The sequence below is a fragment of the Rhamphochromis sp. 'chilingali' genome (assembly GCF_963969265.1).
Source record: "Rhamphochromis sp. 'chilingali' genome assembly, chromosome: 1".
Taxonomy (NCBI): domain Eukaryota; kingdom Metazoa; phylum Chordata; class Actinopteri; order Cichliformes; family Cichlidae; genus Rhamphochromis; species Rhamphochromis sp. 'chilingali'.
In genome coordinates this window covers 24,171,854-24,190,778 of record NC_137929.1, presented here as the reverse complement: position 1 = coordinate 24,190,778, position 18,925 = coordinate 24,171,854, and positions in this window count along the sequence as shown.

Below are 18,925 nucleotides of genomic sequence, written 5' to 3'. Positions count from 1 at the left end.
CATACAAGACCACTGATAATCTCCCACGATCTGGGGCTCCACGCAAGATCTCATCCCGTGGGGTCAAAATGATCATGAGAACGGTGAGCAAAGATCCCAGAACCACACGGGGGGACCTGGTGAATGACCTGCAGAGAGCTGGAACCAAAGTAACAAAGGTCACCATCAGTAACACACTACGACGGCAGGGAATCAAATCCCGCAGTGCCAGACGTGTTCCGCTGCTGAAGCCAGTGCATGTCCAGGCCCGTCTGAAGTTTGCCAGAGAGCACATGGATGATACAGCAGAGGATTGGGAGAATGTCATGTGGTCAGATGAAACCAAAGTAGAACTTTTTGGTATAAACTCAACTCGTCGTGTTTGGAGGACGAAGAATACCGAGTTGCATCCCAAGAACACCATACCTACTGTGAAGCATGGGGGTGGAAACATCATGCTATGGGGCTGTTTTTCTGCCAAGGGGACAGGACGACTGATCCGTGTTAAGGACAGAATGAATGGGGCCATGTATCGTGAGATTTTGAGCCAAAACCTCCTTCCATCAGTGAGAACTTTGAAGATGAAACGAGGCTGGGTCTTCCAACATGACAATGATCCAAAACACACCGCCCAGGCAACAAAGGAGTGGCTCCGTAAGAAGCATTTGAAAGTCCTGGAGTGGCCTAGCCAGTCTCCAGACCTCAACCCCATAGAAAATCTGTGGCAGGAGTTGAAAGTCCGTGTTGCTCGGCGACAGCCCCAAAACATCACTGCTCTCGAGAAGATCTGCATGGACGAATGGGCCAAAATACCAGCTACTGTGTGTGCAAACCTGGTAAAGACCTATAGTAAACGTTTGACCTCTGTTATTGCCAACAAAGGTTATGTTACAAAGTATTGAGTTGTATTTTTGTTATTGACCAAATACTTATTTTCCACCCTGATTTACGAATAAATTCTTTACAAATCCTACCATGTGGATTCATGGATTTTTTTTTTTCACATTCTGTCTCTCACAGTTGAAGTGTACCTCTGGTGCAAATTACTGACCTCTGTCATCATTTTAGGTGGGGGAACTTGCACAATCGGTGGCTGGCTAAATACTTTTTTGCCCCACTGTAAATGTGTTAAAGTATAACATGTTTATTAAATTACTATTTCTGTTTTTCTTTTAATTAAGTAGATGTCATGTAAGAACTTTAATAAGTTGCTCTTGTTTATGATCAATATTTAGATTTATGTTTCACAAAAACCATTCAGTTTGTATGTCGTGTTGCATGAGTAAGACAACAAATCAACAAGAAACACACTCAGGGAGTGTGTGAGTTATGTGATATCAAATAAAATTTCCATCTGTGCACAAATGTTTTTAAAGAGTGATTTAAAAACATTTAAATTTAATGTCTCTTTTCATTCATTTCTGTCTCTCTCTCTCTCTCTTGTGATTGTTGACATGACTGAAACTCTACCTTAATTTTTGATATGTATGTTTTTTGAACACATGACCTTTTCCCTATTTTCTTAATAACAATGCCTTTGTTGTAAAGCTACACAAAATTAACATGCTACATTCATCCAAGGTGATGAAATTCTTTGACAGTTGCTATATATAGTACACTTTATGTCAACACAGTCAAAAGTTTGGACACACTGTCACGGATTTGCTGTGTGGTAGGCAAGATGTGGAGCAGGCACGTGCAGAGGGGGGGGGGGGGCTAGAGGGGCTTGAGCACCCGCCCCTTTCCTGATGGGTGCCCAAAGTGCCCTTTTGTTGAGGCAACTTTTTAAAAAAAAATCTTTTTTTTTTATTTATTTATTTTTTTATGTGTGTGTGTGTGCGTGCGGAGTCCTGTCTGTGCCCCTCAACAATAATATTTAACTATTAATCACAGTTTTGCTAAATAAAAGGATCTTCTTGCATCAGTCACATGATCACATTTAACCAATGATCGCTCTTGACGGCAGAACGCGCTGGTTACGAGCCGGGAAAGAGCTCACAAAGAGCACGCGCATTTTTAGCGGTCCAGACCTGTAGAAGAAACACAAGTTAACTCAGAGACACAGACTGATGCGACAAAACCAGTAAGTAGGTGTGCAGCGCACACTGTAGTGTGTAGCACCCAGGAGTATTAGCTTATTACGTACACGTTGGTAAGCTGTCTTGTGGCAACTGACGAACTGAAACAAACGAGCGTGCTGTGTGTGCAACAGCGCGACAAACATTACCTGTCCTTTTATTAACTGCACAAGTAGTGCTGGTCACAGCTGCTGGCTACCTGTGTAAGGCTGTCATGGGTCTGTAGCTCTGTCCACCGTTTTAGGGAACATATTTAGTTTTAAAGTATTCAGAACATATTTAGTTTTAAAGTAAGTTTCCGGGCTTTTCCTGCCTTTCTGGAGGGATTATATTTCACTAAAAAACGATCTAATATGCATGTCCACATAATTATGCATTATTATAATTATAATATATTAAAAACACACGCTGTATTTTAAAGAACATACATTAAGAAGCAGATTATATTAGATTTATATTTTAAATAAGACAAAATGTGGATTTTACAGCAGTAAAATGATTGTATCTCTACAGTTTAAAAATGTAATAAGCTTTGCCCCTGCACAGAGTGGATAGTGAAACAAATGGAATCATCATAAATACATTATTTCATATTTATTACTTCCCCCTCCTCATTGCTTTATTATTGTAGCTCTAGTAATAAATAATAATGTAAGGATTCTGGATCAGCACCATGATGCCCATAGTATATACAGTATTCTGAAGAAGGTCTAAAATGTCCCTGTGTGTGCATGTGTGTGTTTTATTTAGCTGGATTTAAAAAAATATTACTCATGATATAACATTGTCCAGACATGCCTGGTAAGGACATGAGGAGGAAACAGTAGGAGCTGTGTGAGGATACTAAAGGCAGGGCTATAACATTTTTCTGTCATCATTTTATTATAGATTAAGTGCAAGAGTTGTTAGGTGTGGATAATTAGATTATAGTTTATTGCAATAGCAAGTTGTGCCTTGTTCTCACATAGCAAGTGGGAGAGTGATATATGAAATGATGGGATGGAAGGAAGAAGAGAAGCAAAGAGTGATTCACAGGCAGAGCCTAAATTATTTCTCACAGTTTTTTATTGCCTTATGGTTCCAAGCGCTGTCACCAATCTTTGCATTTTTTTTATTATCTCATGACACTTGTTTAATCAGCTACCACCTCTCCTGTGGACTTTTTAATGTCTACAGTCTCAGATCAACACAGCCCTGCCCTTCCCATATTAGATTCTTGATGAATGTGTGTTGTTGTTATTCAGCCTGGTTCAATGTGCCCCTTTTTAACTTTGAGCACCCGCCCCTTTAAACCTCTCTGCACGGCCCTGATGTGGAGTCAAATGCAGGACTCAATGAAAAATTGAAAAAATGGACTCTACACATGTTTTATAGTTTAGATTCCTGAAAGTAGCCACCCTTTGTTTTCTTGATATCGCTGCAAACCCTTGGCCTTCTCTCAATAAGTTTCATGATGTATTCACCTGAAATGGTTTTCACTTCATAGATGTGCCTTATCAGGATTCATTTGTGAAATTTCTTGCCTCCTTGAGATGAGATCATCAGTTGTGTTGTGCAGAAGTCAGGTTGGTACACAGCTGACTTCTGACTGATACACCCTAAATATTGCACGGTTAAAAATAACCCAATTTGTAACCCAATGCTGGGTCAAATATTGTTGTTGTTTCAACTTAACAGGGTTGGGTTACTGGTTTGACCCAGCACTCTGGGTTAGGATAACTATCCAAAAATTGGGTTAAATTGACCAATAACCAACTTGAGGTTAATAAAATTGGGTCGAAACTCAAAACCTATCACTAGTGTTATATTACCTTTAGCATTTAGGTTAAGATTTCTACTTACTATAAAATTCAGCATATAAAAACTAGATTCAAAACAGATTTTCTCAAAAATACGTTTATTGCCATATGATACATAGAACATACAGCAAACTTCATACAAAATATATCAATGAAAGTAAAATGCAAGTAAAAAAAAAATGTACCAAAAAATATATATAATTTATTATATCGATTACTTCAAATCAGTCTTTGGTTACAGCACATGTTAATACACATGAAGACATGCTATGTAAAGTCAGCTCTGTTTTAGAACAAATTACATGTAAAAACTCTTAACTTTAAAAAACTGAAGAATTTATGATTTTTTCAGTACTTAACATCAGTGTTGGTCAAGTTACTTGAAAAAAGTAATCAGTAACTAATTACTGATTACTCCCCCCAAAAAGTAATCCCGTTACTTTACTGATTACTTATTTTCAAAAGTAATTAATTACTTAGTTACTTAGTTACTTTTTAAAAACACGATTTACAACCTGAAGAGGTGATAAAGCGATAGATCTTTCAGCCCAATTCTACTTTTTCTACATAATCCATCATACAAAATGTAATCAAATGGAAAAGTCTCTTTTTTTTAACTTGTTTTATCAGTTTTAATCCTTTAACTTTATGCATCAAATAAATATTAAATTATATGCACCATTCTCTGACTTGAAGAACTTAGTTTAATATTTAAACTTATTTTCTGCACATTCCAGCACATAAAATAAAATATTTTTTGTGTTTACACTCACTCTTTCAAATAGATGCAAGTAAAACACAGCAGAAAATAAATAAAGTCAAAGACTCAGTGGTCGTTTTGCTCTATTTTCACCTGTAAAGCAGGACTGGGGGTAGGCAGAGGTTTACCCTGGTGCAGGTGTGCTGCGGTCAGTTGACGAATCCGCGAGTTTCTCTGTGAGTTTCCCATTACGTCGTTGCGCACTCGGTGCTTGCTTGAAAGTTTAGGGGGTTTTTTTCGCTGTAAAAAGTTTTCTTCCCACGCACAACGGACGCTAATGTTTTTGTCACTTTTTATGGAATCAAACTCAAAATAAGGTCAGTATTTCCAAGCTTTAAACGCTGCACGCTCATACTCGCTCCCACAATCGATATATGATCCATTGTTGATCTGGACACAGCTGTTGTCACCAACGGCGCACTTGCTTACGTCACTGTCATGAGACATTCTCGCAAAAAAATCACGGTTTTAGTAACGCAGTAACGCAGCGTTCCTACGGGAAAGTAACGGTAATCTAATTACCGATTTTGCAATAGTAATCCCTTACTTTACTCGTTACTTGAAAAAAGTAATCAGATTACAGTAACGCGTTACAAGTAACGCGTTACTGCCCATCTCTGCTTAACATACATCAACACTTGGCAAGACTTAGAAAAGTGGCAAGAGGGAATCTCCTTCTCAGATAATTTCATGCACCTTTATGAGCAACATTTTACGCTTCCATCATAGCTAAATGAGCTCTCACTCGATTTGTCATATTCAGTGTTGGGAATAACGCGTTATTAAGTAACGCGTTACAGTAACTACGTTATTATTGTGGTAACGAGCACGGTAACTAGTTATTATGCCAAAATCAGGAACGCGTTAGTCGTTACTGGGATTTAGATAGGGTCGTTACTCGTTACTTCGTGTGGTGGCTGTCGCGGAGCTTCCACAGATGCAGTAACATTAGCAAGTGGTGGAAGCCAGCAGGTGGATGAAGGAAAAGGGAGGCAAGAGGAGAGACCCGAAGCGGCCGCCGGTCCGAGTGTGAACTGAACTTCAGGTAAGAAGTTATGACCTGCAGTCTCTCTGGGTCAGATATAAACCAAGTTTAGGTGCAGTTTATTTTCGTTGTGCTGACTTTTTCCGTACTGCGTGCTAGCTAGCATGAGGGAGTTTCTATACAGCTGGGTGGGTGCTATGAAGTTAATGGTACGCTGGAGCCACTATCAGGGACAAACAGAGACTGCAGCGTGTTGTGCGCTCTGCTGAGAAGGTGATTGGCTGCAGACTCCCATCTCTGCAGGACCTGTACACCTCCAGGACACTGGGGCGTGCAGCTCGGATCTCAGCTGACCCTTCTCACCCTGGACACAGTCTGTTTGACCTGCTCCCCTCAGGCAGGAGGCTCCGGTCCATTCGCACCAGAACCTCTCGCCATAAGAACAGTTTCTTCCCCTCTGCTGTTGAACACATGAACAATAACCATAAGACTGTTCCCACCACTAACACATGACCCTACGCTGTGTTCACTGCATCATTCAATGTTTGGCACTGATCACCACCTGCACTCATGTACATATCTATCTACTTAGCACTTTTAATTCTTATTCTTATTTTTATTTTAATGTCTATTTTAGCGTAATTTATGAAAGTATGTTTGCACTGAAGCACCGCAGCAATTTCCTAATGTTGTAAACCTGCTCAACATTTGGCAATAAAACCCTTTCTGATTCTGATTCTGATGATGTTGCACTTTATTTTGTTCATAAGTTATTAGAGTTGCCAACCGTCCAGTCTTGTATTCAGAGAAAATATTACGCGTTTCTTATTGAGGTGAAAAGGAACAGTTTGTCCCCTAATTCAGCTACAATGAAAAAGGCACAAAGCTGGAGTTATTCTGTGTCTTTACGCTGCACAGCTGCCTCTTCTTCTTTCATTCTCCCCCCTCCCTCTCCCGTTTCTACTTCAATCATGAAAACTGATCAGTGATCAGCTGATCGGCTCTCTTGTTTGTTTATCGCCCACTTTGCGCCAAAAGAGGAAACCAGCGGATGTCGCGCTAAACAACAGCAGCACGTTTAAGCTTGATCAGCTGTTGTTAGAATTTATTTAATATTAATTTCTAGTATCAGCTGATGTTTGCTGGAGCCATCCATCCATCCATCCATCTTCATCCGCTTTATCCGGGGCCGGGTCGCGGGGGCAGCAGCCTAAGCAAAGAGGCCCAGACCTCCCTCTCCCCAGCCACCTCCTCCAGCTTATCCGGGGGAACACCAAGGCGTTTCCAGGCCAGCCGAGAGATATAATCTCTCCAGCGTGTCCTGGGTCTGCCCCGGGGCCTCCTCCCGGTGGGACATGCCTGGAACACCTCACCCAGGAGGCGCCCAGGGGGCATCCTTGTCAGATGCCCGAACCACCTCAGCTGGCTCCTTTCGATGTGGAGCAGCAGCTGCTCTACTCTGAGCCCCTCCCGGATGGCCGAACTTCTCACCCTATCTCTAAGGGAGAGGCCAGCCACCCTTCGGAGGAAGCTCATTTCTGCCGCTTGTATGCGCGATCTCGTTCTTTCGGTCACTACCCACAGCTCGTGGCCATAGGTGAGGGTAGGGACGTAGATCGACCGGTAAATTGAGAGCTTCGCTTTTACACTCAGCTCCCTCTTCACCACGACGGACCGGTGCAGCGTCCGCATTACTGCAGCCGCAGCCCCAATCCGTCTGTCGATCTCCGGCTCTCTTCTCCCATCACTCGATGCTGGAGCCACAGCTGCAAAAAAGCTGCTGGTCATGATATGGTTTGGTTATCTGGTGAGAGGGAAACATGAAGATGAAACCAGGAGATGTCCTTACTGGATCATCAGAGCTGAACAGGTGATGGAGAAACAGGTTTACCTTTTAGGTGACATGAATGAGTTGAAGGGAAGTTATGAACTGTTTCTGAGAGACAAATAACCCCAGGATCCTTTTTTAGGTAGCTGACAGCTGGTAACTGTGCAGGGGCGGATCTAGCAAAGTGTTGCCAGGGGGCCAGGTAGGGCATTAACAGGGAAAGGGGGGGACAAAGAAATACTTTTCTTTCTTATTCTCATTTAAAATGTCTGGCTTTTAATAAATAATTATCTGAATCTTACAACAAACGATTGATAGATTAATGCATATATACCATCAGAACAGTGTGCATCACTGTCACAACAGTGTTTGTTTTCATTCAAAGGCTTTATGATTTTTCCTATAATGGTGGGCCAGTCTCTAGTCAAAATGCCCGGGCCAATTTTCTGTCCCAGTCCAGCTCTGTATGCAGCTCATGTGCAGTCTGGTGTTACCTACATCTTCCTATTCAGAAGGCAGAATTTCCGAGTTCTGAGTACAATCGAGAGCACCATGACTGCAGTTTTTGTGTTGGATGTAAAAGGCGCACATGACGCTGTGACGTAGGCTAGAATCATGGCGGCAGTCAATGACGGTCCAGGCGTGGGATTTCTCTCGTGGAAATATGCACATTATCTTTTCCTTTCTATTGGTAGGTGGCACAGTGCACTTGTGGCAAGTAAGCAAGCTAGAAGACTGGCAAAGTTATGGAAGCAACACATTAACAAGAGAATTCTGAGTAAAACCAAAGTTACTTTCCCTAGTAACTAGTTACTTTGAAAGTAACGAGTAACTTGAAGTAACTGAGTTACTTTTGAGAGAAGTAACTAGTAATGTAACTAAGTTACTATTTTAAAGTAACTTACCCAACACTGGTCATATTTGGTTCATGTCCTGGGATTCATCTATTCTTGGGATAGATGACAGTGTGAAGGAATTCCCAAACCTGGGTGCATGGGTAACTTGCATTAAAAAAAACAAACAACAACAACAACTTTGAAGCAGCCATCAACAGACCTTAGACTGCTAGACAGTAGGGCTGCCACAAACGATTATTTTGATAGTCGACTAGTCACCGATTATTTTTGCGATTAGTCGACTAATCAGATCATCATCCATTGAACGTAAAAGTACAGCTTATTGCACCAGCAGCATCTGCTCTTATATAACTATCATTAGCTTACAGCTTTAAGTGTTTAAGGTCTGTGCTAACTAAAAATAAAGACAAGATGATAGTTTATTGAATTTTAATTAAATGTGCAGATTGTTTCGGTGGAGTTTAATAAACTCAGCCGATTTACTCAGGAACAAATAAAATACTGAAAAAAGCCAAACAATAACATTTTTAAGTTATCTAAGTGACTTATATATGTTTAACCTGAGTAGGGCGGTGGGTTTGAAAACGATCTGCCGGGAGTCCGGTGCTCTCATGGCCCCCGGCTAGCTATCGAGCTAGTGGGTAACAGACGTCTCCGAAAACGTCGGAGCGCTTTTGAAAATATGTGGTGTCTTGATAAACTGAGCAGATATTTGAGGTTTACACAGCTACATTCTCGCCTGAAAATATGTTAAACGTTTATTTTGTGACCTAGAAAGAATAATAAGAGTAATATTAAAACTAACTAGCTGCCGCCATTGTTGGAAACTGAGCTGGGCTGCGCTATGAATTCTGGGACACAGCTGCTTCTTCTTCTTCTTCTTCTTCTTCTTCTTCTTCTTCGGGGTTTAACGGCAGCTGGCATCCTTGTACATGCAGTGCTGCCATCTTCTGTTTCAGTCCGTTATTACACTCTTAAATCCTACTACTTATTCCTGCGTCTTTTGGGATCTTACAAAGCTTCAAACGACGCGTCGACTATTAAATCAGTCGTCGACGATTTTGATAGTCGACGTAATCGTGACTAGTCGATTAATCGTGGCAGCCCTACTAGACAGAAATCCAGTTGCTGGCCTATGAGTTCTGCAAGGGCTGAGCCATGCATCCTAAAATTTTTAAACAAAAGAAAAGAAAAGGCAAAGGTCAGTAAAGTAAGATGTAAACATACACGGCAGACCCAGTGGCATTTTGATACTGTTTATTAATACTTAGCCGGTTGCTGTTTACAACGCACACAGAGCTGCAGCTCTCCCGCTGCCCGCTCAACATTACCACAACAACCACAACCACAGGACCCAGTACAATATTTAATTCGGCGGGGCGTGATTGCGGATGCTGTGCAGGTGCGTCCGGGGCCTTGAGTGCCAAAATGAATTAATTATTAATCATTAAATGATTAAATGTGTAATTAATTATACAAATTGGAATAATCAGTTAAACAAATATGTTATTATTTAATGGTCATTCATTTAATTTAAAATGTTTAATTATTGTTGTTGGATTTGTATTGTTGATTATCATTTATGCTTAGAAATATCTACTTATATATGCTTAGAGTTTTATAATTAGTTGTAGATTGATAGAGGTTTGATGCTTAGTAGTCTGCAGAGACATTGTGTGCATTCCAGAGTGCTCTGGGAGCATGGGAGAGGTCGTACCTTGTCTTATTGTTTTATGGTAGGATAAATGTATCTATATCTGTTTTAGTCTAAGTGCCTTTTGTTTAGATGAACTGCTGGACTTCCAGACCAGCAGGTTTAGGGAAGTCATTTATGGGGTCACACTCTGACCCCACACACACACACACTTACAAAACCACAGGCAAGGTACTCTTTGTGTGTATGTAGACGTCATATGTTAATGAACCTATGTATATTCATGTAACCTCCATAAAAGAGCAGTGTTACGGGGGAGCGGACGAGAGCAACTGGGGTCAAGCAAAGGAACGGCGCTTGTCCGGTTCTCTCCCGTGCACGAGAAACATGAAGAACTTTGCCTACTCGTGTCTTGCTTTGCTGTGTAATTACATTGTCTTCAACGTTCCAGTGCATAGGGTTAAGCTACAAACCTATCAATTGTATTTAATTCCATTTGTAATTAATTAATGATACATTTAATTTTTTATACTGTGGTGGACCACCAGGTGTCTCCAGTGTGAGGGGAAGTGAGAGGGTTAGGTTTTGGTGCCTTGAGTGTTTAGTTGTGATAAGCCGAGATTAAAGTTGGAGTGAAATACTGGGATCTCTCGTGTTGTGCTTACAAACCTCCACAATACATTTAATTAATTATTGATTTATTTCCAATTTTAATAAACTATTGAAACATTTAATCAATAATTTAATGATGTATTTAATTAATTCACATTGGCACTCCTGGCCCAGCTGCTGTGTTCATGAATTGGATTTTATTTCAATCTAACCCATCAAAGTCAGCGTGCAGGGTTAACGGTGATCAAGTCAAAACCATTACTTTTTACAGATAGCCAGTCTTTTAGTATGGAATGCCAGGACTGCCATAATGAATTAATTAAATACACCATTAAATAATTAATTAAGTGTGGCAATAATTAATTAAAATTGGAAATAATTAATTAAAATTGGAAATAATTAATTAAAATTGGAAATAATTAATTAAAAATGTTTTTGACACATTTAATTAATTAATTATTAACACATTTAACTAATTATTTAATGGTGTATTTAATTAATTCATTTTGGTACAGTTGACTCCTTCAGGTCTCACCATGAAAAAATTTTATCAACCTCACCCATCAAACCCAGGGGGCGGGGTTAACACTGATCGAGTCAAAACCATTGCTTTGGCCTGGTGGCCATTGTTTTTAGCACACAACAACTGGCATGTGGAAACTAACAGAACTGAACTTTGAAAAACCCTGTGTGGAGATACAGAAATTATTTTATTGGTGCCATATAATCTGCATCATTATAACTGCATTAATAACATTCTTTACAGCATTATTCCATTTAGTAATGGAATAATCCTGTGACACTAAGTCTACTCTTAGTGTTCTTTCAAATATAATATACTTAAAGGTCTCTATCATTCATGGGGTGACTTTTTTACTGACTGTTAATAAATACCATATTATGTGGGAAATAAATAAATGTGAGATTAAAATGATAATTAAACTGACAATATCAATTTCCATATAAACACATTTCCTCATTGCCTTATGTAAAAATCATCTTCCCTTTAGAGTATATAATGAACAATCAACAATGTTTCACAGTGTTTTATTTTTTATTTTTTATAGTTATTCTATAGATGGAATTAGTGAGGCAGATTTTTTAATATGAGATAAAAACAATAAAGATGTGTAACATGAAGTCAGACTGCCAGGACATTCATGTAATTCTCGCGATCATTTTATAATATAGGTGCATCACAATATAGGTGCAAGGCTTCAGTTGGCTGTACATCAACCACTGTTGCCTGCAGATGTCACCCATGAGTGTAATTAATGAAGGTTAATGAACCAGTTTTTGACACAGTGGTTCAAAGAGGTTCAGAGCTTCATGAAACCTCTGTTTGCCATCACTAGGCGCAAGAACCTAAACCAAATTCCAAAATGGGGGTGTGTCACAGAGGAGCGCCACACCACAACTGCACTCTGGGGGCTTTTATAGATCATTGGCACAATGGCAGCAGGGCTTGCCACTTCCATGATGGCAACAAGTCACACCAGTTCTCCAAGCCTATAAACTAGATTTGCCACACCAACAGGCTGGCAAATCTAGTTTGTAGGCAAAAACATAAAATGCAAGACTTGACTAATAAGCTAAATAACAAGAGCCACTGGAGAGTAACATAATATATAAAAAATACTGACAACCTAAAGGTCCAAAGGACACGATGAATAAAACCAAAACAATAATTATTCAAAAAGTTATGAGCCCCAGAATTTCAAAACAAGTGCCAGGTACTGTGATATTTATTAGCAGAATGGAGAAGTGTTACTTCTGCTGGTGGGGGGAAATCCCACAGTGGAAATATTATTATCATCATTTCTAAGAGTGTAATAATTGGAATTGGAATGAAAAGAAAAGAAAAGCAGAAACACTGATGAGTTTTTTAAAAATTGTGTTTTCAAAAGGTTTACTGAATTAAAAGTAAGAACAGAACAATATAAGAGCCTGATACAATGTTTTAATGTGTAATAAAATGTAATATATGTTATATCAGCACCTCATTATAAGTTAGACTACAATAAATGCGTTGATTTACATTCCACCACTGGGTTTCCTGTTTTTTATCTTAATATTCTTTGAAAGTAAGCAAATATAAAGAACAACAAACAGGATGTTATTCAGTATCATGTCTTTGTAAAAGATGTTTTGTACATCCAGTTTTTAATAAGAAGTGAAGCGATCCACAAAACATCAATAAATGATCAATCCTCCAGCAAATGCCAGTCTGATTCTTCTGGTTTCCTGTAATCTGCTGGATGCAGCTACTTCCTTTTTTGTTCCTTAAAAACTCTACATGGATAACTTGAGTCCAAGATAAATTAACTTTTGGGACCCTGGAGGAGGGATAAGCAGAATGTGCAGAAATTTCTACAAATGAGCTGCACTTATTTCATTTTTCAGCTTAACAAATCATTTTGAAGGTCAGATGTAGTTAAATTATACGCATAAACATGTTTAATATGATTCAAATAAATCTGAATTTAGCTTTTAGACTTGATAAAAGATACAGTTTAGTTTTATGGTACTGTATACATGTCATGGTCCGGAGTCTGCGACTCCGTGTTTATGTTTAGTGTATTAGTATTCTGTGGTTTTGGTTACCTTGGGTGTTTGTACTCTTCTGTTTCATGGTTCATGTTCCTATGTTCTGTGTCCCCCAGTCTGTGTTAAGTTGGTGTGTTGTGTCATTGCGTGTATGTGTTTCCTGTTTTATTGTGAAGGTCTGCGTCTTATGTGAGTGGTTTCAGTTTGTCTCCCTACTCTCGTCACGTAATCACTCCCAGCTGTGTTCCCCACCTGTGTGTAATCTCCCTGTGTTCTCTGAGTGTATTTAAGTTGTGTCTTCTGTCATGGTAGTTGCTGGTTCGTCTGTGTTGTTTCCCCTCGGTCTCCCTGCGTCTCCCCGTATGTATTTCCCCGGACCTCCCTGCATCCTCGTTTCTGGTTTGTCTTATTAGTTTACCCAGTTTAGGTTTCCAGTTTCATGTTTTGTCGCCACCGCTGTTTGTACTTACCCACCCCTGTAAATAAACACTCACCTGCACCAGAGCTGCCGCCTTTTTGGTCCCTTTCTACAATTCCACACGGCTTGCCCCGACAATCCGTGACAATACACTACCAGTCAGAGGTCAGGTGTACTAGACTGACTTTTACACAACACAACTGATGGTCCCAGCTCCAGGAGGCAAGAAAATTCACAAATGAACCCTGACAAGGTACACATGTGAAGTGAAAACCATTTCAGGTGACTACATCATGAAACTTATTGAGAGAAAGTCCAGGGTTTTCAGTGCTGTCAACAAAGCAAAGAGTGGCTATTGTCAGGAATTTAAAGTATAAAATGTGTTTAGAGTTATTTATCTAGTTTTTCTTCGCTACAAAATTCCATATATCTTGCTTTATATATTTCATGTCTTCAGAATCAGAATCAGAATACTTTATTGATCCCTGGGGGAAATTATTAAATTTATTATTATTCAGTTTGTAGAAAGTAGTAAAAATAAAGAAAAACCATTAAAGGTTTGTCCAAACCTTTGACTGTCATGTCAACAGTCACTAGAGCAGGGGTAGACAACTCCAGGCCTCGAGGGCAGGTGTCCTGCAGGTTTTAGATGTGTCCTTGATCCAACACAGCTGATTTAAATGGCTAAATTATTTACTTAACATATCGTGAAGTTCTCCAGAGGCTGGTAATGAACTCATCACTTGATTCAGGTGTGTTGACCCAGGGTGACATCTAAAACCTGCAGGCTCAGGTAGAACAGAAAAACACTACAACCAGTCCATTGACCAGTGACTTGAACCCAATTCTGCTCAATATTACTTTGATCTCTTTTTAAGCTTCATGGTGCGATCCTCCACAACAGTTGTAGTTTCTCATGTTGCCCTTTGGAAACATTTATTACCCAGCCTTTACTATAATATGACTAAACTATTTCCTATAAGTTCATTTAAATTACAGAGTCGGTCCCAGACTAGTGGTTCTTTAATCCGAAGGGCAACTGCCAGGAGACTCAACACCTTCGTAGATCATCGTGGCAGTGACAGGGAGAGATACATTGGTCATGTGTCAACAGAAGCAGTGCCAGATATATGATGCATTTAATCCAACCCGTTGCTGACCCCGCTGCTGTTGAGTCCATCAAAACTGCATTATGCTTTCTATTAAGGACTTGATTGTGCAATACAGTTCAACAGAGTTCCAAACCTCTGCATGTTTTCTGTTTAAGAGGAAATGTTGAGCTGGAGCCAGTCTGCTCTGTGAAACCGTCAGAGGGATGTTAGCTATCCCGATAGCTGGCCGATGGGTGTTCTGGGTGGTTTCTCACAGTCTCTGTGTCTTCCTTTGGCTTTTATCTTTCTAAAGAAATAAGAGGAGTAAATGTTCATTGATCTTGGCCGGTGGTCAGCCTGGTTCTAGCAGGGGGTAGGAGGAGCAGTGATGTGAATGTTGCTGCTGCTGCTGCTGTAAGTTTTTGCTTCTTTCGATTTGTTTATTGTTTTATTAATGAGAATTAAAAACATAAATGTAAATATTTGATCATATTTGATCATAAATGAAAGCAATGAATAAAGGTTATTACGTGACATTTACTTAATTAGAAGAAAAACACAGAATCATTTAATAAACATGATATACCTAGATTTTTTTAAATAAATGTGTTAAATGCAGACTCAGGTGAAGGTGAACACAAACTGTAGTTGTTTTCTTTCCTTATTGTAAACTATAATTAATTTTTTTTATATATTATATTTGTATTTTCTTTACACCAGAAGAAAATTAGCTGAAATTCTAGTAGTCTCATTGGACGCTAAAAGACTCTTTGAGTCTTTTTTTTACATCCTCTTTTGTGAAACAACACCGAATATCAGCAGCTTCTGTATTATACTGTTTGGCAAAGTCTCTGTTGTACTTCGCCATCACATATTTCCAGTAGTCTGATGCCTTAAAGCTCTCATCTGGAGGGATTTTCCAGTCTGGGTAAATTTCCTTGTATCTCTTGTAAGGGTGCCATTCATAGTTTGTATCACTGCAGCGAAAACACTGGTCACTGATCACAAGAGAAGAGCATATGTCAGTGATCAGTTTTTGTGTATTTGGCCAGAATATAGCCCATATGGTTTTCACTGCCCTATGCATAGCCAAGAAAACAGTCCTTATGAACTGGAAAAATAAAAATAATCTGAATTCTAACCAATATAGAAATTATCTATTAGATTACATTAGTCTTGATACAGCCTCTGCCACCACATCAGATCAATTGCTCTGGGCTCCTTTGATCAGCTCCATCACCTAGTGGGGGTGGGGGGTCATAGTTTGGTCCCGCCTTCACTGTTGTGATTGGTGTGGGGGTAGGGACAGGCTTAGGGCGTCGGGGGGTTCCCCGGAGGCATCTTTCTTGGGGGCTCAACCCGGGGTAGCGGTCATGTCCAATTAGGGGCTCTGTTGGCTCTCAGGTGACGGATTCCTCGTGGCTGCGTGCAGCGGGGCTAGGGGAGGGTCTGTGCTGACGGACGTGGGTTACTGACCTGGTAGCCTGGCTGCCCCTGGGTGGGTCCGGGATGGGCGTGAGGTTCTGGGGGCGCTCCGTCTCTGGGCTGGGGCCCTGGCTGGGCCTCGGGGGCTTGGGTCCTGGTTGGTGTGTTGCCGGGGTTGTGGGCGGGTGGGTGCATGGGGGCCCAGCCCTGGCGCAAGGTGCCGCCGGTGCGTCGAGCCACCTGGGGGGCTCTTCAACTGGTGAGGGAGGTTGTCACATCTTGCAGGAGCTTTCCTCTCTTCAGGAACTCTCTCTGCAGGAGGGGGAGATACAGGAGAGGTGGAGGAAGATCTCAGCCTGGGCGTCTATTGTCTTATGTAGTCTGGAAGATGAGTGGATGGTGGGGTGGGTGCAGTTTTCTCTGTGGTGGAGTTGGGTGGACTGTCCCGGGCTCTGTGGGGCCGGGCGGCGCTGCTGCACTGGGCCCCGGTCTGGATGGGCCTGGGCCCCCTTTCCCTGGCGGGTCGCGGAGTATGGGGGTGCCTACTGGGGTCAGCGGGGGAGCTGGCCCCAGGGAGGGGTCACTTGCCCTCCCTTCCTTCCCTTCCCATCTCCAGCTGCCTCCCTCTTCCCGCTCCACCACAACCACCCACACATGCAGGGCCTTGGAGTAGGGGTGTGTCACCAGGGTGCAGAGGAGGCTACCCCCCCCCCCCCCCCCCCCCCCCCCCCCGTCCCCTTCTGGCTGCCTCTGTCTTAATTTTATCCCACAACTTAGACATTCACATTACTCACACTCTCATTACACATACATATAGGATCTTGGGGGTGGGCACGCTACACGGATTCCAAATGACCATCAGGGTGTACACCTCACCCCTGGTGTCGTTGCCCACCTCTCAATTTTAAATACACGTAGACATTGAGGGCTAGCAGGAGGGACTATGCGCTTACCTGCTGCTCTCTGGCAGGTAGCTCCATGCCCTCCTGGGTTTTAAATGCACCTTAGAACACACATGTGTAACCCAGTTCCTAAAATCATCTCAAACAAAAAGAGAAGAAAAATTAAAACATTTAATGTTCATTGTTCTGTTCTTACTGTCCCGGTTAATGAAAGTGAAATGAGATCAAAATATTTATTTAAACATAGAAGGGACGCAGATTATATATGATATGCTCTGGTCAAACAAGGGTTAAGTTTTCTCAGAGGGTTGATGAGCTCTGATGAGAGCCTATTGTTTTACTCCACTCCTCACATGTCAGCCAATCGGTGAAGCTCTAGGCAGCTCTTGTCCCTCCTTAGTACCAGCTCCCAAGTTTTCAGTCTCTTGCTTCTACAGCCGAACAGAGCAGACGGACTAAAACTTTTGTTATCGGTAAGCTGGAGAAATTAACCTCTAACGAGTTAAAAAAAAAAAAAACATCTAAACTGATATTTTTCACAAATTATGTATTTGCACTTGTTGTTGTCAAGGGCAGAGCGAAACCGGAGGGTTTACTGAGCTGTGGCTCCACGTAAATGCTGAGCATCCACTCGACGGCGGTAAGCTAAATGTGGCTAATCAGACACATGATGTGCGGAGTGTGGGTACAGTTGTTGGATGTCTCTGAAACGCACTGTTGTTATGCTAGTTAGCTCATTAACTAAGTCATTAACATGTGAAAAGCTGTAAATGGTTAAAGCAGCTAAAAATAACTTTATGAGAGATAATTGTAAGCAGACTTTATCCTGCTTCTTGTTTAAATTTTGATGTCAATCAGTTGTTTTACAATACTCAGTATTGAACACTTGGAGGTAATTTTTAGTGTATTTCCACTTGTACTAGTAGGCCTATGGTACAAGCGGGATTAAGCACGTCTATTTTAATACTCCTATTTGTGGACTGAGTCCTTGTGTTTACGTGTTATTGAAATTGATTATTTGCACTTTGTTCAATTTCTGATAAGCATTTGCATATTATTCCATTTCTTAAAAGGGGTAATATACTTCTTTATTTGTGATAAGATATATATGTACAGTGAGTTATTTTGATGGATGTAATTAATGTTTACAATGAAAGTGAATTATATGGTGACTATAATTCCTGAATGTTTAAGACCTTGTAGATAATCTTTAATGTTACTGCAGGTTACAAATAATTGAACCTTGATACTGTGAAATTTTGGATATTGATACTCTGACCTTTGAAACTTGATATTTTAATGTTGTACAACATGACTGAACTGATGATGATTGAATTGACGATAGCTGATCTGAATAGTTGTTACTGCACTGTGACACTACTTTAGGTTAATTTGTGAGAGTTATCCTTAAAGGGCACGTGACATATATTTGGCCATTGTTTATAGGTCAGGTTTTTATATGGGACGAATCCAAAGACCAGGTCAGCGATTCCAGAACCCAGAGTGTTCCAGTGTTCCAGGATGGCGAGCCAACCCAAGATCCTAGGAGACGATGTACATATACACGCACACTCATTTGCACATTGATGGACTACAATCCTCTACTGTACAAGTAGTACGGTAGGACAGACAATCACACACACACTCCTTGTCGGACGAATTCTATTGGGATACACCTGTTTGTCACGGGCCCCACCGGTACCATTTGGACTTAAAAAAGACTAATTCTTTTACTTGTGCACAATTTTATTTAACCCTTGGGCGTTCCTCGTCAAAAAAGTTACCCTTTTGGGTAACTTTGGATTTTTGATTTTCAATATATCAGTCATTTTAATTCTATTTTTTTGCTACTTTGGGGGAAATTTTTATACTTGACATTCTGTTAAAACCTGTTGTGATACTGTGTTGTTTACAAATTTCTTTTACAAGGCTTAACATCACTAAAGTACTATTAAAGCCACACAACTGTGTTTGTCTGGTTTCTCTGTCA